General features: G+C 41.0%; 1 non-coding gene across 1 annotated transcript; it reads left to right on the forward strand.

Moving 5' to 3' along the window:
• The first annotated feature begins 22,468 nt into the window (after nucleotides 1–22,468).
• LOC112719011 (small nucleolar RNA R71) lies at nucleotides 22,469–22,576 on the forward strand. The gene has a single exon (XR_003161335.1). It is a non-coding gene; the product is annotated as a small nucleolar RNA R71 (small nucleolar RNA).
• The last annotated feature ends 5,224 nt before the right edge of the window (nucleotides 22,577–27,800 follow it).

The raw sequence follows: 27,800 nt of genomic DNA on the forward strand, positions 1-27,800 counted from the left end.
TATACATATGATAAAATAAGAAAAACCCCAAAGGAAACCCAAAGGGACACAAATACAGAAAATCTATTCTCCAAAATCTTCCATAAGAGGAGTCATCACAGTTTGCATTATTTGATGGAGATAAAAGTATCTAAGAAAAACATATAAACCAAAACATAGTCCCGAAAACAAAGGATCTTCGCAAATCTTAGAAGTCTCCAGCAGGCCTCAGCGAGAAACCTCACGTCCTGCATCTGAAAACCACAAAATCCGCATGGGCGAGAACTAGAGGTTCCCAGCATGGTAACAGCTTCCACATATATAATACATAATAATAGAGGAAAGCCGAAGGTAATCCTAGAACTTCCTCCAGATAATATCAAAGCTTATAAACAAGCTAAACCATATAAGGGCATCTGACTAAAGATTCTTCAGTCTAACTAATACTTCCCTTTCCAATTCCTTCAAACCTCCCAACCACCAGCAGGAGTATAATGTAGCAAACACAGTTATATCAAACAAGAAATATACAATTAGGAACAATTAAGGCATTTAGACAACTAGCAAATAATATGCAGTCAATTAGGCAATCTCAAACAATTCATATAGTATGCATATGATGAATGCCTGTCCCTAGTGGCTGATGATATCATCTGTCGGTTATAGAGCCAACCCGACAAGTCCTGGCAGTTAACCATTGGACTGTCCCTCTGTCGTGTCTTCCCAACTCGAGTTATACTTAATATAAACTTGATCATAATCATGATCCATATCCATCACCCTCACTGGTGAATATTTATGGGGGTGAGCTCATCCAGGGCTTTCACAGTGCCCGGCCACCCTGACGACATAAGGTCAAAAGAGCTTCAAGTCTCAACCTGGAGCACGTGGTGGCTAGTCACTGCTTTATCCCAGGGAAACTCTCATCTCCGATAATGGAAGTGCAACATTCACAATTCATTCAACAACATATATGCATTTATACTAGCCATAATCATGGCTCCGCCGTAACACGGCAATAATCTAGCCATCCGGCTCACGGTTAAATCCATAACCAGTCACCCGGCTCACGGTTAAATCCATAACCAGCCGTTTCATTAACAATTACGACCTTTCGGCCCATGGCATAACAAGCACTTCCACCACCATCCTCCGCCTCTCACGTAATCATCTTTGATCCTTATTGATCATTCATTTTTCCCTTGCTTCACTCGCAAGTTACCACATCCCCTAGCTCCTTTTCTAATAGCTAGGCATATCAACATGATTTAAGACATAAGTGGTGAGGTCGGAGGCTTAGAAGTATGAGATTTGGCTTTTAAAACTCAAAATCAACTTTGGGATGAAAACAGGGCCACGCGTAGGCGCCCTTCACGCGGACGCGCACATTCAAAGATTAGTCAACGGCGCGCACGCGTCAACCACGCGTACGCATGGGTACTCTTGTGCCCCAAGCACAAAACTGGCACCACTCTGGCACAACTCTCTGGAAAATAGCTGGGCATTGGGTGCAGCCCATCGGCGCGCCCGCGCACATCACGCGCACGTGTGGATGGCGCTTTCTGGAAGAACGGCGCGTACGGGTCAAGTGCGCCTACGCGCGGGGGATCATTCTGCTAAAAATTTTCTAAGTTAAAAACTGCAGAATTCGCAGATTCAACCCCCAATCTTCCGACGGACATAACTTCCTCGTTTTAAATCGTTTTTCACCCGTTCTTCGAACGGCATGGACATCCCAGATTCAATTTCATTTCTAAACAGATTTGGCATAAAACAGAGATCCGTAGTCCAAGTTATGTCCCGTCAAAGTATGCCCAAAAACAAAGTTTTTCATAAAAACCACAAAGTGCCATTTTCAAAACAAGCCATTTTCAACTCTTTTCAAAATCAATCAAAACATGTGATGAGCGGATAATTTATACGCTTTTTGGCATTATTTTTAGTATGTTTTTGGTATGATCTAGTTAGTTTTTAGTATATTTTTATTAGTTTTTAGTTAAAATTCACTTTTCTGGACTTTACTATGAGTTTGTGTGTTTTTCTGTGATTTCAGGTATTTTCTGGCTGAAATTGAGGGTCCTGAGCAAAAATCTGATTCAGAGACTGAAAAGGACTGCAGATGTTGTTGGATTCTGACCTCCCTGCACTCGAAGTGGATTTTCTGGAGCTACAGAAGCCCAATTGGCGCGCTCTCAATAGCATTGGAAAGTAGACATCCTGGGCTTTCCAGCAATATATAATAGTCCATACTTTGCCCGAGATTTGATGGCCCAAACCGGCGTGGCAAATCAGCCTAAGAATTTCCAGCGTTTAACGCTGGAACTGGCATAAAACTTGGAGTTAAACGCCCAAACTGGCATGAGAACTGGCGTTTAACTCCAGAAAACGTCTCTACACATAAAAGCTTCAATGCTCAGCCCAAGCACACATTAAGTGGACCCAGAAGTGGATTTTTACGTCATTTACTCATTTTTGTATACCCTAGGTTACTAGTTTACTATTAATAGGATCTTTTGACATTGTATCTGTACCTCATGACACTTTACACGTTTCTCATTGTATCTTCTACAGCATGAGTCTCTAAACCCCATGGTTGGGGGTGAGGAGCTCTGCTGTGTCTTTATGGATTAATGCAATTACTACTGTTTTTCATTCAATCATGCTTGCTTCCATTCCAAGATATTACTTGTTCTTAAACCGGATGAATGTGATGATCCGTGACAATCATCATCATTCTCAACTATGAACGTGTGCCTGACAACCACCTCCGTTCTACCTTAGATTAAGTAGATATCTCTTGGATTCTTTAATCGGAATCTTCGTGGTATAAGCTAGAACTGATGGCGGCATTCAAGAGAATCCGGAAGGTCTAAACCTTGTCTGTGGTATTCTGAGTAGGATTCAATGATTGAATGACTGTGACGAGCTTCAAACTCCTGAAGGCGGGGCGTTAGTGACAGACACAAAAGAATCACTGGATTCTATTCCGGCCTGATTGAGAACCGACAGATGGATAGCTGGTGCACGAAATTGCAATCACACTTTGCAATCCCGCACAACTAACCAGCAAGTGCACTGGGTCGTCCAAGTAATACCTTACGTGAGTAAGGGTCGATCCCACGGAGATTGTCGGCTTGAAGCAAGCTATGGTTATCTTGTAAATCTTAGTCAGGATATCAGAAATTATCAGGATTGATTGTGAAGAGTAAAAGAACATGAAATAAGTACTTGTTTTGCAGTGATGGAGAATAGGTTGAGGTTTTGGAGATGCTCCATCTTCTGAATCTCTGTTTTCCTACTGTCTTCTTCTTCAAGCACGCAAGGCTCCTTCCATGGCAAGCTGTATGCAAGGGTTTCACCGTTGTCAGTGGCTACCTCCCATCCTCTCAGTGGAAATGTTCAACGCACCCTGTCACGGCACGGCTATCCATCTGTCGGTTCTCAATCAGGCCGGAATAGAATCCAGTGATTCTTTTGCGTCTGTCACTAACGCCCCGCCTTCAGGAGTTTGAAGCTCGTCACAGTCATTCAATCATTGAATCCTACTCAGAATACCACAGACAAGGTTTAGACCTTCCGGATTCTCTTGAATGCCGCTATCAGTTCTAGCTTATACCACGAAGATTCCGGTTAAAGAATCCAAGAGATATCTACTTAATCTAAGGTAGAACGGAGGTGGTTATCAGGCACACGTTCATAATTGAGAATGATGATGAGTGTCACGGATCATCACATTCATCCGATTTAAGAACAAGTAATATCTTGGAATGGAAGCAAGCATGATTGAATGAGAAACAGTAGTAATTGCATTAATCCATCAAGACACAGCAGAGCTCCTCACCCCCAACCATGGGGTTTAGAGACTCATGCCGTGGAAAGTACACAAAGAAACGTATAAAGTGTCATGAGGTACTGATACAATGTCAAAAGATCCTATTAATAGTAAACTAGTAACCTAGGGTATACAGAAATGAGTAAATGACGTAAAAATTCACTTCTGGGTCCACTTGGTGTGTGCTTGGGCTGAGCATTGAAGCATTTTCGTGTAGAGACCTTTTCTGGAGTTAAACGCCAGCTTTTATGCCAGTTTGGGCGTTTAACTCCAAGTTTTATGCCAGTTCCAGCGTTAAACGCTGGAATTTCTGAGGCTGTTTTGCCATGCCGGTTTGGGCCATCAAATCTCGGGCAAAGTATGGACTATTATATATTGCTGGAAAGCCCAGGATGTCTACTTTCCAATCCCGTTGAGAGCGCGCCAATTGGGCTTCTGTAGCTCCAGAAAATCCACTTCGAGTACAGGGAGGTCAGAATCCAACAGCATCTGCAGTCCTTTTCAGTCTCTGAATCAGATTTTTGCTCAGAACCCTCAATTTCAGCCAGAAAATACCTGAAATCACAGAAAAACACACAAACTCATAGTAAAGTCCAGAAAAGTGAATTTTAACTAAAAACTAATAAAAATATACTAAAAACTAACTAGATCATACTAAAAACATACTAAAAACAATGCCAAAAAGCGTATAAATTATCCGCTCATCACAACACCAAACTTAAATTGTTGCTTGTCCCCAAGCAACTGAAAATCAAAATAGGATAAAAAAAAGAGAATATACTATAGACTCCAAAATATCAAGGAAACTTAGCTCCAATTAGATGAGCGGGACTAGTAGCTTTTTGCCTCCAAACAGTTTTGGCATCTCACTCTATCCTTTGAAGTTCAGAATGATTGGCATCTATAAGAACTCAGAACTCAGATAGTGTTATTGATTCTCCTAGTTAAGTATAATGATTCTTGAACATAGCTAGTGTATGAGTCTTGGCTGTGGCCCAAAGCACTCTGTCTTCCAGTATTACCACCGGATACATACATGCCACAGACACATAATTGGGTGAACCTTTTCAGATTGTGACTCAGCTTTGCTAGAGTCCCCAATTAGAGGTGTCCAGGGTTCTTAAGCACACTCTTTTTGCCTTGGGTCACAACTTTATTTCTTTCTTCTTCTTTTTCTTTCTCTCTTTTTTTTTCGAATTTTTTTTGTATTCACTGCTTTTTCTTGCTTCAAGAATCAATCTAATGATTTTTTTAGATCCTCAATAACAGTTCTCTTTTTCCTCATTCTTTCAAGAGCCAACAATTTTTAACATTCTCAAAACAACAAATTCAAAAGACATATGCACTGTTCAAGCATTCATTCGGAAAACAAAAATTATTGTCACCACATCAAACTAATTCAACTAGTTTCAAGGATAAATTTCGAAATCCTGTACTTCTTGTTCTTTTGTGATTAAAGCATTTTTCATTTAAGAGAGGTGATGGATTCATAGGACATTCATAGCTTTAAGACATGAATTTTAAATTTTATTAATTATGAATTAAAAACAAGACTCAGAAATAAATATAAGATGAAACTAGAAAATAAAAATAGAAAATAAAAATTTAAATAGGCTCCTAATGATAGAGGTTTTCTCAGAGTTAGGACTCAACAACCTTGATTTTGAGAAGTGGATGCTCCCTCAACTTGAGATGAGAGCTTTTGGCGTTTCAACTCTTGGAGTTCATGCCCCTGCTTCTCTTGTTCCTTCAGCAATTTGCAGAGCATGCAGTTCTGATTCTGCTGTTCTTCCTTAAGTTGCTCCATAGTTTCTTGCAGCTTGGTGATAGATGCTTCTAGGCTGGCCAGTAGCCAATTTCAGGGAATTCAGGGAGGAACTCATGCGCCCTCCTTTTGATAGAGTTGTCTTGCATTTGTCCTTCCATTGACTTCTTGGTGATTGGATGTTCAATGGGTATGAACTCATCTACTCCCATCTTTACCCCAGCCTCTTTACAGAGCAAGGAGATCAAGCTTGGGTAAGCCAGTTTGGCTTCAGTGGAATTCTTGTTTGCAATTGTGTAGATCTCTCAAGCAATCACATGATGAACCTCCACTTTTTTTCCAAGCATAATGCAATGAATCATCACTGCTCTCTTGATAGTGACCTCAGAACGGTTGCTAGTGGGTAGTATGGAACGCCCAATAAAGTCTAGCCAACCTCTTGCAATTGGTTTGAGGTCTCCCCTCTTGAGTTGGTTTGGGATACCCTTAGAATTGGTTATCCACTTAGTTCCAGGGAGGCATATGTCCTCTAGAACTTGATCCAACCCTTTATCTGCTCTCACCATTCTCCTATTAAAGGATTCAGGATCATCTTGCAGTTGAGGTAATTTGAAGATTTCTCTTATTTTGTCCAGAAGGAAGTACATAACTTTCCCTCTGACCATGGTTCTATAGGTATGGTAAGCAGTTCCAGTCATTCTCTGCTTATCTGTTAGCCACAGATTTGAGTAGAATTTCTGAACCATATTCCTTCCAACCTTTATTTCAGGATTGGTTAGAACTTCCCATCCTCTGTTTCGAATTTGCTCTTGGATCCCCGGATACTCATCTTCTTTCAGATCAAATTTTACTTCCGGGATCACTGACCTTAGACCCATTATTTTGTGATAATGGTCTTCATGTTCTTTGGTTAAGAACTTCTCTTGATTCCAAAGATTCTTTGGATTATTCTCTTTCTTTCCTCTTAAATTGGTTTGTTTTCCCTTAGGAGCCATGATCTTGATGAATCTTGGCTTAGTGATCACGGAAAAGCACACCAAACTTAGAGGTTTGCTTGTCCTCAAGCAAAAGAAAGGAAAGAAGAGAGAGAGAGGAAGAGCAAATTCGAATGGTGTGGGGAATGAGGGGTGCCAAACGTGTATTTATAAAGTGGGGAGGAGAGATTTCGAAAAAAAGAAAAATTTGAAAGGAGATTTGAGAAGATATGGAAAGAAATTGAGAGAAGGGTGAGTTTTTGAAAAAAATTTGGGAATGATTTGAGAGATTTGAAGAATGATTTTAGATTTTTGAAAATTTGAAAGTGAATAATAAGAGATTGAAATATGTTTTTGTAGAAAAGTATGGGTAAGAAAAGGAAAGTTTGAAAAAATTTGATTTGAAAACAAAATTGTGGTCCCCCCACCTTTCTGGTGTTAAACGCCCAGAATGGCACCCATTCTGGCGTTTAACGCCCATTTGTTGCCCCTTTTGGGCGTTTAACGCCCAGCCAGGTGCCCTGGCTGGCGTTAAACGCCAGAATTCCTTTATCACTGGGCGTTTTTCTGAACGCCCAGGATGCTGCACACCTGGCGTTAAACCCCCAGAATGGTGCCCATTCTGGCGTTTAACGCCCAAAATGGCACCATTCCTGGCGTTAAACGCCCAGAATGGTACCCATTCTGGCGTTTAACGCCCAAAATGCCCCTTACTGGCATTTTTTTTTCGCCAGTAAGCTCTTTTTCTCTGCTTTTTGAGCTGAATCCTTCTGTAACTCTGTGAATTCCTTCATTTTTGATACTTGCCTCTGTAAGAACAAATCATATAACCTCCTAATGACTGGGTTGCCTCCCAGCAAGCGCTTCTTTACTGTCTTTAGCTGGACCTTTACTGAGGATCACTCAAGTATCAGTTTTGAGCATTCCTGCTCAAAATTGCCTTCAAGATAATGCTTGATCCTCTGTCCATTAACAATGAACTTTTTGTCAGAATCAATATCCTGAAGCTCAACATATCCATATGGTGACACTCCTGTAATCACATACGGACCCCTCCACCGGGATTTAAGTTTTCCTGGAAACAGTCTGAGCCTAGAGTTGAAGAGCAGAACTTTTTGTCCTGGCTCAAAGACTCTGGTTGACAACTTCTTGTCATGCCATTTCTTTGCCTTTTCCTTATAAATTTTTGCATTTTCAAAGGCATTGAGTCTGAACTCCTCTAGCTCATTTAGCTGGAGTAATCTTTTTTCACCAGCTAACTGAGCATCCATGTTTAGGAATCTGGTTGCCCAGTAGGCTTTATGTTCCAGTTTCACGGGCAGATGACAGGCCTTCCCATACACCAGTTGGTATGGAGAGGTTCCTATAGGAGTCTTGAATGCTGTTCTGTATGCCCACAGAGCATCATCCAAACTCTTTGCCCAATCCTTTCTTCGGGCTATCACAGTCCGTTCCAAGATTCTTTTTAGCTCTCTGTTAGAGACCTCAGCTTGCCCATTTGTCTGTGGATGATACGGAGTTGCTACTTTGTGGCTAATTCCATATCTAACCATAGCAGAGTATAGCTGTCTATTACAGAAATGAGTCCCCCCCGTCACTGATTAGTACTCTAGAAACACCAAATCTGCTGAAGATATGTTTCTGGAGGAATTTCAGCACGGTCTTGGTATCATTAGTGGGTGTAGCAATTGCTTCTACCCATTTAGATACATAGTCCACTGCCACCAGAATGTAAGTGTTTGAGTATGATGGTGGGAATGGCCCCATGAAGTCAATGCCTCATACATCAAACAATTCTATCTCTAATATCCCTTGTTGAGGCATGGCATATCCGTGAGGCAAGTTACCAGCTCTTTGGCAACTGTCACAGTTACGCACAAACTCTCGGGAATCTTTATAGAGAGTAGGCCAGTAGAAGCCACATTGGAGGACTTTAGTGGCTGTTCGCTCACTTCCAAAATGTCCTCCATACTGTGATCCATGGCAGTGCCATAGGATCCTTTGTGCTTCTTCTCTGGGTACACATCTGCGGATCATTCCGTCTGCACATCTCTTAAAGAGATATGGTTCATCCCAGAGGTAGTACTTGGCATCTGAAATTAACTTCTTTCTTTGCACTCTGCTGTACTCCTGGGGTATGAACCTCACAGCTTTATAGTTCGCAATATCTGTAAACCATGGAGCTTCCTGAATGGCAAAGAGTTGCTCATCTGGGAAGGTCTCAGAGATCTCAGTAGAAGGGAGGGACGCCCCAGCTACTGGTTCTATTCGGGACAGATGATCAGCTACTTGGTTCTCTGTCCCTTTTCTATCTCTTATTTCTATATCAAACTCTTGCAGAAGCAACACCCATCTTATAAGTCTGGGTTTTGAATCCTGCTTTGTGAGTAAGTATTTAAGAGCAGCGTGGTCAGTGTACACAACCACTTTGGATCCCACTAGATAGGATCTAAACTTGTCAATGGCATAGACCACTGCAAGTAACTCTTTTTCTGTGGTTGTGTAATTCTTCTGTGCGTCATTTAGAACACGGCTGGCATAATAAATGACGTGCAGAAGCTTGTTATGCCTCTGTCCCAACACTGCACCAATGGCATGGTCACTGGCATCACACATTAGTTCAAATGGCAATGTCCAATCTGGTGCAGAGATGACTGGTGCTGTGACCAGCTTAGCTTTCAGGGTCTCAAATGCCTGCAGACACTGTGTGTCAAACACAAATGGTGTGTCAGCAGCTAGCAGGTTACTCAAAGGTTTTGCAATTTTCGAAAAATCCTTTATGAACCTTCTGTAGAATCCTGCATGCCCCAGAAAGCTTCTGATTGCCTTAACATTGGCAGGTGGTGGTAATTTTTCAATTACCTCTACCTTTGCCTTATCCACCTCTATTCCCCTGCTTGAAATTTTGTGCCCAAGGACAATTCCTTCAGTCACCATAAAGTGACATTTCTCCAAGTTTAAAACTAGGTTAGTCTCTTGGCATCTTTTCAGGACAAGTGCTAGGTGATTAAGACAGGAGCTGAATGAGTCTCTGTATACTGAGAAGTCATCCATGAAGACTTCTAGAAATTTCTCTACCATATCTGAGAAGATAGAGAGCATGCACCTCTGAAAGGTTGCAGGTGCATTGCACAGACCAAAAGGCATCCTCCTGTAGGCAAACACGCCAGAAGGCAAGTAAATGCTGTTTTCTCTTGGTCCTGAGGATCCACTGCAATTTGGTTGTAGCCTGAATAGCCATCCAAAAAGCAGTAATAATCATGACCAGCTAGTCTTTCTAGCATTTGGTCTATGAATGGTAAAGGAAAATGATCCTTTCTGGTGGCTGTATTGAGCCTTCTGTAGTCAATACACATACGCCACCCTGTGACTGTTCTTGTAGGAACCAGTTCATTTTTTTCATTATGAACCACTGTCATGCCTCCCTTTTTGGGGACAACTTGGACAGGGCTCACCCAGGGGCTATCAGAAATAGGATAAATAATCCCAGCCTCTAGTAATTTAGTGACCTCTTTCTGCACCACTTCCTTCATGGCTGGATTTAGCCTCCTTTGTGGTTGAACCACTGGTTTGGCATTATCCTCCAACAGGATCTTGTGCATGCATCTAGCTGGGCTAATGCCCTTAAGATCACTTATGGACCACCCAAGAGCTGTCTTGTGTGTCCTTAGCACTTGAATCAGTGCTTCCTCTTCCTGTGGATTTAAAGCAGAGCTTATAATCACTGGAAAAGTGTCACCCTCTTCCAGAAATGCATACTTCAGGGATGGTGGTAGTGGTTTGAGTTCAGGTTTGGGAGGCTTATCCTCCTCTTGAGGAATTTTCGAAAATTCCTTTGTTTCCACTGATTCTTCTTGATCAGGTTGAGCATCCTTGAAGATGTCCTCAAGCTCTGATTCTAGGCTTTCAGTCATATTGATCTCTTCTACCAGAGAGTCAATAATGTCAGCGCCCGTGCAGTCATTTGGTGTGTCTGGATGCTGCATAGCTTTTACAGCATTCAACTTGAACTCATCCTCATTGACTCTCAGGGTTACTTCCCCTTTTTGTACATCAATGAGAGTTCGTCCAGTTGCTAGGAAAGGTCTTCCTAGAATGAGAGTTGCACTCTTGTGCTCCTCCATTTCCAGCACCACAAAGTCAGTTGGAAAGGCAAATGGCCCAACTTTGACAATCATATCCTCTATTATGCATGATGGATATTTAATGGAGCCATCAGCAAGTTGGAGGCATATCCGGGTTGGTTTGACTTCTCCAGTCAACCCAAGCTTTCTGATAGTGGATGCAGGTATTAGATTGATGCTTGCTCCAAGATCACATAGGGCTGTCTTGGTGCAGGCACCTTCTAATGTGCATGGTATCACAAAGCTTCCTGGATCTTGAAGCTTTTCTGGTAAGCTTTTCAGAATGACTGCACTGCATTCTTCAGTGAGAAACACTTTTTCAGTTTCTCTCCAGTCCTTCTTATGACTTAAGATTTCTTTCATGAACTTAGCATAAGAAGGTATTTGCTCAAGTGCCTCTGCAAACGGAATCTTTATTTCAAGAGTCCTTAGATAGTCTGCAAAGCGGGCAAATTGCTTGTCCTGTTCCGCTTGGCGGAGTTTTTGAGGATAGGGCATCTTGGCTTTATATTCTTCAACCTTAGATGCTGCAGGTTTATTCCTTACAGAAGTGGTTGAAGAAGCCTTGTTAGAGGGATTACTGTCAGCACTCTCAGGTGTCTGATCCTCCCTTGGCGTCTGAACGCCAGGATTGGGTGGAAAATGGGCGTTTAACGCCAACTTTTCCCCCTTTTCTGGCGTTTGAACGCCAGAACTGGGCATGGAATGGGCGTTTAACGCCAACTTTCCTTCCCTATCTGGCGTTTGAACGCCAAAAGTATTCCTCTCCGGGCTCTTACTGTCCTCAGAGGGATTTTGAACAGTGGGTTGGTTATCCTCTGTCAATTGTTCCATATTTGGCCTTTTGCTCTTTTGAGCAGTGTTATTCAGTGTTTTTCCACTCCTCAGTTGAACTGCTTGACATTCCTCTGTTATCTGTTTAGATATTTGCTGTTTTGCTTGATTCAACTGCAGTTCTATGTTCTTGTTAGCAACTTTAGTTTCATGGAGCATCTCTTTAAATTCTGCTAACTGTTCTGTCATCAGGAGCAATTGTTGATTAAGCTCAATCATCTGTTCTTGAGGATTAGGATCAGTGACTACTGTCATGACTTCCTCCTTTGGAGAGAACTCATTGCTAGAGTACAAATATTGGTTTCTAGCAACAGTGTCTATAAGCTCTTGAGCCTCTTCAATTGTCTTCCTCATGTGTATAGATCCACCAGCTGAGTGGTCTAAAGACATCTGAGCTTTTTCTGTGAGCCCATAGTAGAAGATGTCTAACTGTACCCACTCTGAAAACATTTCAGAGGGGCATTTTCTTAGCATACCTCTATACCTCTCCCAGGCATTATAAAGGGATTCATTATCCTCTTGTTTAAAGCCTTGAATGTCCAGCCTTAGCTGTGTCATCCTTTTTGGAGGGTAAAAGTGATTCAGGAATTTGTCTGATAACTGTTTCCATGTCTTTATGCTTGCTGTAGGTTGGTTATTTAACCACCTCTTAGCTTGATCTTTTACAGCAAATGGAAACAGTAATAGTCTGTAGACATCCTGATCCACCTCTTTATCAAGTACTGTGTCAGCAATTTGTAAGAATTGTGCCAGAAACTCAGTAGGCTCTTCCTGTGGAAGATCGGAATACTGGCAATTTTGCTGCACTATGATAATGAGTTGAGGATTTAGCTCAAAGCTGCTTGCTTTGATGGGAGGTGTACAGATGCTACTCCCATATGCAGTTGTAATGGGGTTAGCATATGACCCCAGAGTCCTTTTGGACTGATCAATCCCACTTAGGTCCATAATGGATAAAGGGAAATAATGTGGATTGCAAATAGATAAATTTTGTTTTTGAAATTTTTTTTTTGAATTAAACGAAAAAAATAAAATAAAACAAAAGGAAATTAAGATAAAAATTCGAAAATCAAAAAGAAAATAAGATCAAAGCAAATTGAGAACTGAATCAATTAGTCAATTAAAAAGATTTTGAAAATAGCAATTAAAAAGATATGATTGAAAAATTTTTATGAAAAAGATTTGATTTTTGAAAAGAGGAAAGAGGAAAACAACAAAATGACACCAAACTTAAAATTTTTAGAAAATCAAACACTAATTTTCGAAAATTTTTAAGGGAAAAACACAAAGAGGACACCAAACTTAGAATTTTTAAAGATCAAAAAGAGACTAAGGACATGCAAAATTGAAAAACTAAAAGAAAAGCAAAAGCATGCAATTGACACCAAACTTAAAATATGAAACTAGACTCAACTAAAAGACTCTAAACCAACAAAAACAAAACAGTCCTAATCTAAGGAACAAGATAAGCCGTCAGTTGTCCAAACTCAACAATCCCCGGCAACGGCGCCAAAAACTTGGTGCACGAAATTGCAATCACACTTTGCAATCCCGCACAACTAACCAGCAAGTGCACTGGGTCGTCCAAGTAATACCTTACGTGAGTAAGGGTCGATCCCACGGAGATTGTCGGCTTGAAGCAAGCTATGGTTATCTTGTAAATCTTAGTCAGGATATCAGAAATTATCAGGATTGATTGTGAAGAGTAAAAGAACATGAAATAAGTACTTGTTTTGCAGTGATGGAGAATAGGTTGAGGTTTTGGAGATGCTTCATCTTCTGAATCTCTGCTTTCCTACTGTCTTCTTCTTCAAGCACGCAAGACTCCTTCCATGGCAAGCTGTATGCAAGGGTTTCACCGTTGTCAGTGGCTACCTCCCATCCTCTCAGTGGAAATGTTCAACGCACCCTGTCACGGCACGACTATCCATCTGTCGGTTCTCAATCAGGCCGGAATAGAATCCAGTGATTCTTTTGCGTCTGTCACTAACGCCCCGCCTTCAGGAGTTTGAAGCTCATCACAGTCATTCAATCATTGAATCCTACTCAGAATACCACAGACAAGGTTTAGACCTTCCGGATTCTTTTGAATGCCGCCATCAGTTCTAGCTTATACCACGAAGATTCCAGTTAAAGAATCCAAGAGATATCTACTTAATCTAAGGTAGAACGGAGGTGGTTGTCAGGCACACGTTCATAATTGAGAATGATGATGAATGTCACGGATCATCACATTCATCCGATTTAAGAACAAGTAATATCTTGGAATGGAAGCAAGCATGATTGAATGAGAAACAGTAGTAATTGCATTAATCCATCAAGACACAGCAGAGCTCCTCACCCCCAACCATGGGGTTTAGAGACTCATGCCGTGGAAAGTACACAAAGAAACGTGTAAAGTGTCATGAGGTACTGATACAATGTCAAAAGATCCTATTAATAGTAAACTAGTAACCTAGGGTATACAGAAATGAGTAAATGACGTAAAAATTTACTTCTGGGTCCACTTGGTGTGTGCTTGGGCTGAGCATTGAAGCATTTTCGTGTAGAGACCTTTTCTGGAGTTAAACGCCAGCTTTTATGCCAGTTTGGGCGTTTAACTCCAAGTTTTATGCCAGTTCCAGCGTTAAACGCTGGAATTTCTGAGGCTGTTTTGCCATGCCGGTTTGGGCCATCAAATCTCGGGCAAAGTATGGACTATTATACATTGCTGGAAAGCCCAGGATGTCTACTTTCCAACGCCGTTGAGAGCGCGCCAATTGGGCTTCTGTAGCTCCAGAAAATCTACTTCGAGTGCAGGGAGGTCAGAATCCAATAGCATCTGCAGTCCTTTTCAGTCTCTGAATCAGATTTTTGCTCAGAACCCTCAATTTCAGCCAGAAAATACCTGAAATCACAGAAAAACACACAAACTCATAGTAAAGTCCAAAAAAGTGAATTTTAACTAAAAACTAATAAAATATACTAAAAACTAACTAGATCATACTAAAAACATACTAAAAACAATGCCAAAAAGCGTATAAATTATCCGCTCATCAATAGCCGTGCCGTGACAGGGTGCGTTGAACATTTCCACTGAGAGGATGGGAGGTAGCCACTGACAACGGTGAAATCCTTGCATACAGCTTGCCATGGAAGGAGCCTTGCGTGCTTGAAGAAGAAGACAGTAGGAAAGTAGAGATTCAGAAGATGTAGCATCTCCAAATCCTCAACCTGTTTCCCATCACTGCAAAACAAGTACTTATTTCATGTTCTTTTGCTTTTCACAATCAATCCTGATAATTTTTGATATCCTGACTAAGATTTACAAGATAACCATAGCTTGCTTCAAGCCGACAATCTCCGTGGGATCGACCCTTACTCACGTAAGGTATTACTTGGACGACCCAGTGCACTTGCTGGTTAGTTGTGCGGGGTTGCAAAAGTGTGATTGCAATTTCGTGCACCAAGTTTTTGGCGCCGTTGCCGGGGATTGTTCGAGTTTGGACAACTGACGGCTTATCTTGTTGCTTAGATTAGGACTGTTTTATTTTTGTAGGTTTAGAGTCTTTTAGTTGAGTCTAGTTTCATATTTTAAGTTTGGTGTCAATTGCATGCTTTTGTTTTTCTTTTAATTTTCGAAATTGCATGTCTTTAGTCCCTTTTTGATCCGTAAAAATTCTAAGTTTGGTGTCCTCTTTGTGTTTTTCCTTAAAATTTTCGAAAATTAGTGCTTGATTTTCTAAAAATTTTAAGTTTGGTGTCATTTTGTTGTTTTTCTCTTTCCTCTTTTCAAAAATCAAATCTGTTTCATAAAAACTTTTCAATCATATCTTTCTAATTGCTAATCTCAAAATCTTTTTAATTAACTAATTGATTCAGTCTTCAATTTGCTTTGATCTTTTTCTCTTTTAATTTTCGATTTTTTTTATTTTATTTTCCTTTGTTTTTATTTCATTTTTCGGTCAAAAAAAAAGAAAAAAAAACAAAACAATATTTTATCTATTTGCAATCCATATCATTTTCCTTTATCCATTATGGACCTAAGTGGAATTGATCAGTCCAGAAGGACTCTGGAGTCACATGCTAACCCCATTACAGCTGCATATGGGAGTAGCATCTGTACACCTCCTATCAAAGCAAGCAGCTTTGAGCTAAATCCTCAACTCATTATCATAGTGCAGCAAAATTGCCAATATTCCGGTCTTCCACAGGAAGAGCCTACTGAGTTTCTGGCACAATTCTTACAAATTGCTGACACAGTACATGATAAAGAGGTAGATCAGGATGTCTATAGACTATTACTGTTTCCATTTGCTGTAAAAGATCAAGCTAAAATGTGGTTAAATAACCAACCTGCAGCAAGCATAAAGACATGGAAACAGTTATCAGACAAATTCCTGAATCACTTTTACCCTCCCAAGAGGATGACACAGCTAAGGCTGGACATCCAAAGCTTTAAACAAGAGGATAATGAATCCCTTTATAATGCCTGGGAGAGGTATAGAGGTATGCTAAGAAAGTGCCCCTCTGAAATGTTTTCAGAGTGGGTACAGTTAGACATCTTCTACTATGGGCTTACAGAAAAAGCTCAGATGTCTTTAGACCACTCAGCTGGTGGATCTATACACATAAGGAAGACAATTAAAGAAGCTCAAGAGCTTATAGACACTGTTGCTAGAAACCAATATTTGTACTTGGTGCGCGAAATTGTGAACAATACTTTTTCACAACTCTCATAATCCCCGGTCATGAACCCCAAGAACTTGGTAGTTCAGTACCATGGCATTACACAACTTCGCACAACTAACCAGCAAGTGCACTGGGTCGTCCAAGTAATAAACCTTACGCGAGTAAGGGTCGATCCCACGGAGATTGTTAGTATTGAAGCAAGCTATGGTCATCTTGTAAATCTTAGTCAGGCAAACTCAAATGGTAATGGTGATGAACGAAAATAACACAAAGGTAAAGATAGAGATACTTATGTAATTCACTGGTAGGAACTTCAGATAAGCGCATGAAGATGCCTTCCCTTCCGTCTCTCTGCTTTCCTACTGTCTTCATCCAATCCTTCTTATTCCTTTCCATGGCAAGCTTAAGCAAGGGTTTCACCGTTGTCAGTGGCTACCTCCCATCCTCTCAGTGAAAGCGATTGCATATGCTCTGTCACAGCATAGCGGAATTCATCTGTCGGTTCTCAATCAGGCCAGAATAGAATCCAGTGATTCTTTTGCGTCTGTCACTAACGCCCCGCCCTCAGGAGTTTGAAGCACGTCACAGTCATTCAGTCATTGAATCCTACTCAGAATACCACAGACAAGGTTAGACCTTCCGGATTCTCTTGAATGCTGCCATCAGTTCTCGCCTATACCACGAAGACTCTGATCTCACGGAATGGTTGGCTCGTTTGTCAGACGAGCACTCGGTTGTCAGGCGATCAACCATGCATCGTGCAATCAGGAATCCAAGAGATATTCACTAGAGCCTTGATCGCTTGTAGAACAAGAGTGGTTGTCAGTCACCTTGTTCATGGGTGAGAATGATGATGAGTGTCACGGATCATCACATTCATCAAGTTGAAGAACAAGTGATATCTTAGAACAAGAACAAGCAGAATTGAATGGAAGAACAATAGTAATTGCATTAATACTCGAGGTACAGCAGAGCTCCACACCTTAATCTATGGTGTGTAGAAACTCCACCGTTGAAAATACATAAGCATGAGGTCTAGGCATGGCCGAATGGCCAGCCTCCCAATGATCTAAGAACTAAAATGTCCAAAGATGATCTAGAGATCTAAAGTGATCAAAAGATTTTTAATACAATAGTCAAAGGTCCTACTTATAGAAAACTAGTAGCCTAAGGTGTACAGAAATGAGTAAATGACATAAAAATCCTCTTCCGGGCCCACTTGGTGTGTGCTTGGGCTGAGCAATGAAGCATTTTTCGTGCAGAGACTCTTCTTGGAGTTAAACGCCAGCTTTTATGCCAGTTTGGGCGTTTAACTACCATTTGGGTGCCAGTTCCGGCGTTTAACGCTGGGATTTCTGAGGGTGACTTTGAACGCCGGTTTGGGCCATCAAATCTTGGGCAAAGTATGGACTATCATATATTGCTGGAAAGCCCAGGATGTCTACTTTCCAACGCCGTTGAGAGCGCGCCAATTGGGCTTCTGTAGCTCCAGAAAATCCACTTCGAGTGCAGGGAGGTCAGAATCCAACAGCATCTGCAGTCCTTTTTGGTCTCTGAATCAGATTTTTGCTTAGGTCCCTCAATTTCAGCCAGAAAATACCTGAAATCACAGAAAAACACACAAACTCATAGTAAAGTCCAGAAAAGTGAATTTTAACTAAAAACTAATAAAAATATACTAAAAACTAACTATATCATACCAAAAACATACTAAAAACAATGCCAAAAAGTATACAAATTATCCGCTCATCACAACACCAAACTTAAATTGTTGCTTGTCCTCAAGCAACTGAAAATCAAATAAGATAAAAAGAAGAGAATATGCAATGAATTCCAAAAACATCTATGAAGATCAGTATTAATTAGATGAGCGGGGCTTTTAGCTTTTTGCCTCTGAATAGTTTTGGCATCTCACTCTATCCTTTGAAATTCAGAATGGTTGGCTTCTTTAGGAACTCAGAGTCCAGATAGTGTTAATGATTCTCTTAGTAAAGTATGATGATTCTTGAACATAGCTATTTATTGAGTCTTGGCTGTGGCCCAAAGCACTCTGTCTTCCAGTATTACCACCGGATACATACATGCCACAGACACATAATTGGGTGAACCTTTTCATATTGTGACTCAGCTTTGCTAAAGTCCCCAATTAGAGGTGTCCAGGGTTCTTAAGCACACTCTTATTTGCCTTGGATCACAACTCTTATTTCTTTCTTTCTTTTCTCTTTTTTTTTCGTTTTCTTTTTCTCTTCCCTTTTTTTTTCGATTTTTTTTTGAATAGCTTTTTCTTGCTTCAAGAATCATTTTAATGATTTTTCAGATCCTCAGTAATATGTCTCCTTTTTCATCATTCTTTCAAGAGCCAACATTCATGAACCACAAATTCAAGATACATATGCACTGTTTAAGCATACATTCAGAGAACAAAAATATTGCCACCACATCAAAATAATTAACTGTTATAAAATTCAAAATTCATGCAATTCTTCCTTTTTCAATTAAGCACATTTTTATTTAAGAAAGGTGATGGATTCATAGGACATTCATAACTTTAAGGCATAGACACTAAGACACTAATGATCACAAGACACAAACATGGACAAACATAAGCATAAAATTCGAAAAACAGAAGAATAAAGAACAAGGAAATCAAAGAACGGGTCCACCTTAGTGATGGCGGCTCTTTCTTGTTCTTGAAGATCCTATGGAGTGCTTGAGCTCCTCAATATCTCTTCCTTGTCTTTGTTGCTCCTCCCTCATGATTCTTTGATCTTCTCTAATCTCATGAAGGATGATGGAGTGTTCTTGATGCTCCACCCTTAGTTGTCCCATGTTGGAACTCAACTCTCCTAGGGAGGTGTTTAATTGCTCCCAATAGTTTTGTGGAGGAAAGTGCATCCCTTGAGGAATCTCAGGGATCTCATGATGAGTGGGATCTCTTGTGTGCTCCATCCTTTTCTTAGTGATGGGTTTGTCCTCCTCAATGGGGGTGTCTCCTTCTATGTCAACTCCAACTGAATAACAGAGGTGACAAATGAGATGAGGAAAGGCTAACCTTGCCAAGGTAGAGGACTTGTCCGCCACCTTATAGAGTTCTTGGGCTATAACCTCATGAACCTCTATTTCTTCTCCAATCATGATGCTATGGATCATGATGGCCCGGTTTATGGTAACTTCGGACCGGTTGCTAGTGGGAATGATTGAGCGTTGTATAAACTCTAACCATCCTCTAGCCACGGGTTTGAGGTCATGCCTTCTCAATTGAACCGGCTTTCCTCTTGAATCTTGCTTCCATTGGGCGCCCTCTTCACATATGACTGTGAGGACTTGGTCCAACCTTTGATCAAAGTTGACCCTTCTTGTGTAAGGATGTTCATCTCCTTGCATCATAGGCAAGTTGAACGCCACCCTCACACTCTCCGGACTAAAATCCAAGTATTTCCCCCGAACCATAGTAAGATAATTCTTTGGATTCGGGTTCACACTTTGATCATGGTTCTTGGTGATCCATGCATTTGCATAGAACTCTTGAACCATCAAGATTCCGACTTGTTGAATGGGGTTGGTAAGAACTTCCCAACCTCTTCTTTGAATCTCATGTCGGATCTCCGGATATTCACTCTTTTTGAGTGAAAAAGGGACCTCGGGGATCACCTTCTTCAAGGCCACAACTTCATAGAAATGGTCTTGATGCACCCTTGAGATGAATCTCTCCATCTCCCATGACTCGGAGGTGGAAGCTTTTGCCTTCCCTTTCCTCTTTCTAGAGGTTTCTCCGGCCTTGGATGCCATAAATGGTTATGGAAAAACAAAAAGCAATGCTTTTACCACACCAAACTTAAAATGTTTGCTCGTCCTCGAGCAAAAGAAGAAAGAAGAGAGTAGAAGAAGAAGAGATGAGGAAGAGGGAGATGGTGGTGTTTAGGTTGTGTGAAAATGAAGGGTTGAAGAAGGGTATATATAGGAGAGAGGGGGGGTAGTGGTTCGGCCATTATGGGTGGGTTTGGGAGGTAAAGTGATTTGAATTTGAAGGGTGAGGTTGGTGGGGATTTATGAAGGATGGATGTGAGTGGTGAAGAGAAAGATGGGATTTGATAGGTGAAGGGTTTTTGGGGAAGAGGTGTTGAGGTGATTGGTGAATGGGGGAAGAAGAGAGAGAGTGGTGGTGGGGTCCTGTGGGGTCCACAGATCCTGTGGTGTCAAGGAAAAGTCATCCCTGCACTAAATGGCATCAAAATTCACGTTTTGAGCCAATTCTGGCGTTAAACGCCGGGCTGATGCCCATTCCTGGCGTTTAACGCCAGGTTCTTGCCCTTTCTTGGCGTTTAACGCCAGTCTGGTGCCCCTTTCTGGCGTTAAACGCCCAACTGCTAGGCTTACTGGCGTTTGAACGCCAGCAGCATCTTCCTCCAGGGTGTGCTGTTTTTCTTCCTGTTTTTCATTCTGTTTTTGCTTTTTCAGTTAATTTTGTGACTTCTCATGATCATCAACCTACAAAAAAGATAAAATAACAAAAGAAAATAATTAATTATAAAACATTGGGTTGCCTCCCAACAAGCGCTTCTTTATTGTCACTAGCTTGACAGAGGACTCTCATGGAGCCTCAGAAATGCTCAGAACCGTATTGGAACTTCCCAACACCAAACTTAGAGTTTGAATGTGGGGGTTCAACACCAAACTTAGAGTTTGGTTGTGGCCTCCCAACACCAAACTTAGAGTTTGACTGTGGGGGCTCTGTTTGGCTCTGTTTTGAGAGAAGCTCTTCATGCTTCCTCTCCATGATGACAGAGGGATACCCTTGGGCCTTAAACACCAAGGATTCTTCATTCACTTGAATGATCAACGCTCCTCTATCAACATCAATCACAGCCTTTGCTGTGGCTAGGAAGGGTCTGCCAAGGATGATGGATTCATCCATGCACTTCCCAGTCTCTAGGACTATGAAATCAGTAGGGATGTAATGGTCTTTAACTTTAACTAGAACATCCTCTACAAGTCCATAGGCTTGTTTTCTTGAGTTGTCTTCCATCTCTAGTGAGATTTTTGCAGCTTGCACCTCAAAGATCCCTAGCTTCTCCATTACAGAGATGGGCATGAGGTTTACACTTGACCCTAAGTCACACAAGGCCTTCTTGAAGGTCATGGTGCCTATGGTACAAGGTATAGAAAACTTCCCAGGATCCTGCCTCTTTTGAGGCAGTTTCTGCCTAGACAAGTCATCCAGTTCTTTGGTGAGCAAAGGGGGTTCATCCTCCCAAGTCTCATTTCCAAATAACTTGTCATTTAGCTTCATGATTGCTCCAAGGTATTTAGCAACTTGCTCCTCAGTGACATACTCATCCTCTTCAGAGGAAGAATACTCATCAGAGCTCATGAATGGCAGAAGTAAGTCCAATGGAATCTCTATGGTCTCAGTCTGAGCCTCAGATTCCCATGGTTCCTCATTGGGGAACTCATTGGAGGCCAGTGGACGCCCAGTGAGGCCTTCCTCAGTGGCGTTCACTGCCTCTTCTCCTTCCCAAAATTCGGCCATGTTGATGGCCTTGCACTCTCCTTTTGGATTTTCTTCTGTATTGCTTGGGAGAGTACTTGGAGGGAGTTCAGTAATTTTCTTGCTCAGCTGACCCATTTGTCCTTCCAAATTTCTGATGGAGGACCTAGTTTCAGTCATGAAACTTTGAGTGGTTTTGATTAGATCAGAGACCATGGTTGCCAAGTCAGAGGTATTCTGCTTAGAACTCTCTGTCTGTTGCTGAGAAGATGATGGAAAAGGCTTGCTATTGCTAAACCTGTTTCTTCCACCATTATTGTTATTGAAACCTTGTTGAGGTCTCTCTTGATTCTTCCATGAGAAATTTCGGTGATTTCTCCATGAAGAATTATAGGTGTTTCCATAGGGTTCTCCTAGGTAATTCACCTCTTCCATTGAAGGGTTCTCAGGATCATAAGCTTCTTCCTCAGATGAAGCTTCCTTAGTACTGCTTGGTGCATTTTGCATTCCAGACAGACTTTGAGAAATCATATTGACTTGTTAAGTCAATATTTTGTTCTGAGCCAATATGGCATTCAGAGTGTCAATCTCAAGAACTCCTTTCTTCTGACTAGTCCCATTGTTCACAGGATTTCTTTCAGAAGTGTACATGAATTGGTTGTTTGCAACCATTTCAATCAGTTCTTGAGCTTCAGTAGGCGTCTTCTTCAGATGAAGAGATCCTCCAGAAGAGCTATCCAAAGACATCTTGGACAGTTCAGAGAGACCATCATAGAAAATACCTATGATGCTCCATTCAGAAAGCATATCAGTGGGACACTTTCTGATCAATTGTTTGTATCTTTCCCAAGCTTCATAGAGGGATTCTCCTTCCTTCTGTCTGAAGGTTTGGACTTCCACTCTAAGCTTACTCAATTTTTGAGGTGGAAAGAACTTTGCCAAGAAGGCATTGACTAGCTTTTCCCAAGAGTCCAGGCTTTCTTTAGGTTGAGAATCCAACCATGTTCTAGCTCTGTCTCTTACAGCAAAAGGGAATAGCATCAGTCTATAGACCTCAGGGTCAACCCCATTAGTCTTGACAGTGTCACAGATTTGCAAGAACTCAGCTAAAAACTGATGAGGATCTTCCAGTGGAAGTCCATGGAACTTGCAATTCTGTTGCATTAGAGAAACTAATTGAGGCTTAAGCTCAAAGTTGTTTGCTCCAATGGCAGGGATAGAGATGCTTCTCCCATAGAAATCGGGAGTAGGTGCAGTAAAGTCACCAAGCACCTTCCTTGCATTGTTGGCATTGTTGTTGTTTTCGGCTGCCATGAGTTCTTCCTCCTTGAAGAGTTCGTTCAGGTGCTCTAAAGAGAATTGTGCTTTGGCTTCTCTTAGCTTTCTCTTCAAGGTCCTTTCAGGTTCAGGATCAGCCTCAACAAGAATGCCTTTGTCTTTGCTCCTGCTCATAAGAAAGAGAAGGGAACAAGAAAATGTGGAATCCTCTATGTCACAGTATAGAGATTCCTTTAGGTGTCAGAGGAAAAGAAGAGTAGAAGACAGAAGTGGAAAAGTCGAACTTAACAAAGGAGATGGAGTTCGAATTTTGCATTTAGGGATAGTGTTAGTCCATAATTAGAAGGATGTGAGAAAGAGGGAAGTAATTTTCGAAAATTAAGTGAAAAATTTTGAAAACATTTTTGAAAAACATTACTTAATTTTCGAAAATGAAAATGGAAAAGAAATCAAGTGATTTTTGAAAAAGATTTTGAAATTAGAAATCAAAAGGATTTGATTGAAAACTATTTTGAAAAAGATGTGGTTAAGAAGATATGATTGATTTAAAAAATATGTCATTGAGAAGATATGATTTGAAAAACATTTTAAAAAGATTTGATTTGAAAATTAAAAACTTGACTAACAAGAAAAGATATGATTCAAACATTAAACCTTTCTCAACAGAAAAGGTAACATTCTTGAAATGTTGAATCAAATCATTAATTGATAGTAAGTATCTTTAAAAATGGAAAGAAATTGATTTTGAAAAAGATTTGATTGAAAAATTGATTTGAAAAAGATTTGATTTTGAAAAGATTTTGAAAACTTAGAAAAAATTTGATTTGAAAACAAAATCTTCCCTTCTAGCCATCCTGGCGTTAAACGCTCAGAATGGTATCCATTCTGGCGTTTAACGCCCAAAATGCTACCCTTTTGGGCGTTAAACGCCCAACCAGGTACCCTGGCTGGCGTTTAAACGCCAGTCTGTCCTTCTTCACTGGCGTTTTGAACGCCCAGCTTTTTCTGTGCAATTCCTCTGCTGTATGTTCTGAATCTTCAATTCTCTGTATTATTGACTTTAAAAGACATAAATTAAAAATATTTTTGGATTTTTAATAATAAGGACAAACCAAAATGCAACAAGAATCAAATAACAATGCATGCAAGACACCAAACTTAGCAGTTTGTATACTACTGACACTAACAGGATGAAAATGCATATGAGACACACAAAACTATCAAGTCAAATTGAATTCAAAGATCAGAGCAAGTAAATCATCAAGAACATCTTGAAGATCACTTAGACACATGAATGCATGCAATTGACACCAAACTTATGATGAGACACTAGACTCAAACAAGAAATATTTTTGGATTTTATGATTTTGAAAATTTTTTTTGTGTTTTTCGAAAATTAAATGGAAAAAGATATCAAAATTCTCAATGAGAATTCCAGGAATCAGTGCAATGCTAGTCTAAGACTTCGGTCCAGGAATTAGACATGGCTTCACAGCCAGCCAAGCTTTCAAAGAAAGCTTCGGTCCAAAACACTAGACATGGCCAGAGGCCAGCCAAGCCTTAGCAGATCACTGCTCCAAAAGCAAGATTGATAAAAATCAACAAGCTCTTGTGATGATAAGTTGAAACCTCGGTCCAATGAGATTAGACATGGCTTCTCAGCCAACCAGACTTCAACAAATCATCATGAAACTCTAGAATTCATCTTCAAGAATTTCGAAAAAAATAAATACCTAATCTAAGCAACAAGATGAACCGTCAGTTGTCCAAACTAGAACAATCCCGGGCAATAACGCCAAAAATTTTGTGTTGTTGCCGGATCTTGGCACTGATGTTACCAAAAGCTTGCTTAAAACTTGAACAATCCCCGGCAACGGCGCCAAAAACTTGGTGCGCGAAATTGTGAACAATACTTTTTCACAACTCTCATAATCCCCGGTCATGAACCCAAGAACTTGGTAGTTCAGTACCATGGCATTACACAACTTCGCACAACTAACCAGCAAGTGCACTGGGTCGTCCAAGTAATAAACCTTACGCGAGTAAGGGTCGATCCCACGGAGATTGTTAGTATTGAAGCAAGCTATGGTCATCTTGTAAATCTTAGTCAGGCAAACTCAAATGGTAATGGTGATGAACGAAAATAACACAAAGGTAAAGATAGAGATACTTATGTAATTCATTGGTAGGAACTTCAGATAAGCGCATGAAGATGCCTTCCCTTCCGTCTCTCTGCTTTCCTACTGTCTTCATCCAATCCTTCTTATTCCTTTCCATGGCAAGCTTAAGCAAGGGTTTCACCGTTGTCAGTGGCTACCTCCCATCCTCTCAGTGAAAGCGATTGCATATGCTCTGTCACAGCATAGCGGAATTCATCTGTCGGTTCTCAATCAGGCCGGAATAGAATCCAGTGATTCTTTTGCGTCTGTCACTAACGCCCCGCCCTCAGGAGTTTGAAGCACGTCACAGTCATTCAGTCATTGAATCCTACTCAGAATACCACAGACAAGGTTAGACCTTCCGGATTCTCTTGAATGCTGCCATCAGTTCTCGCCTATACCACGAAGACTCTGATCTCACGGAATGGTTGGCTCGTTTGTCAGACGAGCACTCGGTTGTCAGGCGATCAACCATGCATCGTGCAATCAGGAATCCAAGAGATATTCACTAGAGCCTTGATCGCTTGTAGAACAAGAGTGGTTGTCAGTCACCTTGTTCATGGGTGAGAATGATGATGAGTGTCACGGATCATCACATTCATCAAGTTGAAGAACAAGTGATATCTTAGAACAAGAACAAGCGGAATTGAATGGAAGAACAATAGTAATTGCATTAATACTCGAGGTACAGCAGAGCTCCACACCTTAATCTATGGTATGTAGAAACTCCACCGTTGAAAATACATAAGCATGAGGTCTAGGCATGGCCGAATGGCCAGCCTCCCAATGATCTAAGAACTAAAATGTCCAAAGATGATCTAGAGATCTAAAGTGATCAAAAGATTTTTAATACAATAGTCAAAGGTCCTACTTATAGAAAATTAGTAGCCTAAGGTGTACAGAAATGAGTAAATGACATAAAAATCCTCTTCCGGGCCCACTTGGTGTGTGCTTGGGCTGAGCAATGAAGCATTTTTCGTGCAGAGACTCTTCTTGGAGTTAAACGCCAGCTTTTATGCCAGTTTGGGCGTTTAACTCCCATTTGGGTGCCAGTTCCGGCGTTTAACGCTGGGATTTCTGAGGGTGACTTTGAACGCCGGTTTGGGCCATCAAATCTTGGGCAAAGTATGGACTATCATATATTGCTGGAAAGCCCAGGATGTCTACTTTCCAACGCCGTTGAGAGCGCGCCAATTGGGCTTCTGTAGCTCCAGAAAATACACTTCGAGTGCAGGGAGGTCAGAATCCAACAGCATCTGCAGTCCTTTTTGGTCTCTGAATCAGATTTTTGCTCAGGTCCCTCAATTTCAGCCAGAAAATACCTGAAATCACAGAAAAACACACAAACTCATAGTAAAGTCCAGAAAAGTGAATTTTAACTAAAAACTAATAAAAATATACTAAAAACTAACTATATCATACCAAAAACATACTAAAAACAATGCCAAAAAGTATACAAATTATCCGCTCATCAGTACTCTAGCAATGAGTTCTCTCCAAAAGAGGAAGTCATGGCACTAGCCACTGATCCTAATCCTCAAGAACAGATGATTGAGCTTAATCAACAATTGCTCCGAATGACAGAACAGTTAGCAGAATTTAAAGAGATGCTCCATGAAACTAAAGCTGCTAACAAGAACATAGAACTGCAGTTGAATCAAGCAAAACAGCAAATATCTAAACAGATAATAGAGGAATGTCAAGCAGTTCAACTGAGGAGTGGGAAGACACTGAATAACACTGCTCAAAGTAGCAAAAGCCAAACAATGAACAATTGACAGGGATAACCAAACCACTGTTCAAAATCCCTCTGAGGACAGTAAGAGCCCAGAGAGGAATGTTATTGGCATTCAAACGCCAGAGAGGGAAGGAAAGCTGGCGTTAAACGCCCATTCCTTGCCCAGTTCTGGCGTTCAAACGCCAGAAAAGGGGGAAATGTTGGCATTAAACGCCCATTTTCCACCCAATCCTGGCGTTCAGATCAAGGGAGGATCAGACACCTGAGAGTGCTGACAGTAATCCCTCTAAAAAGGCTTCTTCAACCACTTCTGTAAGGAATAAACCTGCAGCATCTAAGGTTGAAGAATATAAAGCCAAGATGCCTTATCCTCAAAAACGCCGCCAAGCGGAACAGGATAAGCAATTTGCCCGCTTTGCAGACTATCTAAGGACTCTTGAAATAAAGATTCCGTTTGCAGAGGCACTTGAGCAAATACCTTCTTATGCTAAGTTCATGAAAGAAATCTTAAGTCATAAGAAGGATTGGAGAGAACTGAAAAGTGTTTCTCACTGAAGAATGCAGTGCAGTCATTCTAAAAGCTTACCAGAAAAGCTTCAAGATCCAGGAAGCTTTATGATACCATGCACATTAGAAGGTGCTTGCACCAAGACAGCCCTATGTGATCTTGGAGCAAGCATCAATCTAATACCTGTATCCACTATCAGAAAGCTTGGGTTGACTGGAGAAGTCAAACCAACCCGGATATGCCTCCAACTTGCTGATGGCTCCATTAAATATCCATCAGGCATAATAGAGGATATGATTGTCAAGGTTGACCATTCACCTTTCCGACTGACTTTGTGGTGCTGGAAATGGAGGAGCACAAGAGTGCAACTCTCATTCTAGGAAGACCTTTCCTAGCAACTGGACGAACTCTCATTGATGTACAAAGGGGAAGTAACCTGAGAGTCAATGA

The sequence above is a fragment of the Arachis hypogaea genome, chromosome 10, assembly GCF_003086295.3.
Source record: "Arachis hypogaea cultivar Tifrunner chromosome 10, arahy.Tifrunner.gnm2.J5K5, whole genome shotgun sequence".
In the NCBI taxonomy this organism is placed as follows: Eukaryota; Viridiplantae; Streptophyta; class Magnoliopsida; order Fabales; family Fabaceae; genus Arachis; species Arachis hypogaea.